This window comes from Diprion similis, chromosome 1 (assembly GCF_021155765.1).
Source record: "Diprion similis isolate iyDipSimi1 chromosome 1, iyDipSimi1.1, whole genome shotgun sequence".
NCBI lineage: Eukaryota > Metazoa > Arthropoda > Insecta > Hymenoptera > Diprionidae > Diprion > Diprion similis.
The window spans coordinates 18,087,700-18,088,249 of record NC_060105.1 but is presented as its reverse complement, the minus strand read 5'-3'; positions in this window follow the sequence as shown (position 1 = coordinate 18,088,249).

Genomic DNA, 550 nt, shown 5'->3' with positions numbered 1-550 from the left:
TTTTTGTGTGAACCTAAAATTCCCTAAGAATGCCAGGATAATCCAGGAGGAAAAAGAATTCCTAAGATTTCCAGGTCTTCCAGGTTTTTCCAGGAGATAGACACCCTGTCAAATATCTTAGCCTCAAACAATCGGCTTGAACTGATTATAAATGAATATATTCATGTTAGTACGCTATAATATTAATCTTTACTTGTCAATAATAATATTTGAATTTTTGTGTTATCTTTAAGAAACATAAGAGGTGTGTTTTCAAGAATGAGAAATTTTTACAATAAATATAAATCTGATATAAACCCAGAGCAGGCAAATTCACTGTTTTGCAGATATATATTATACATAGACCGAGAAATCACGTCCGATGTCCGCGCGCGCGCGCGTGTGTGTGTGTGTTTAAAGTGGCATATGTACGTAATACATGGAGATGTCTCAATGCGAGCGCTTTCCAGTCCACATTAAAAACTAAAATCCATCAGAGATTTCTAATCAAATGCTTGCTAATAATTGTACGTTACTATTTAATCGTAAGCTAGAAGGTAGATTTTTCATC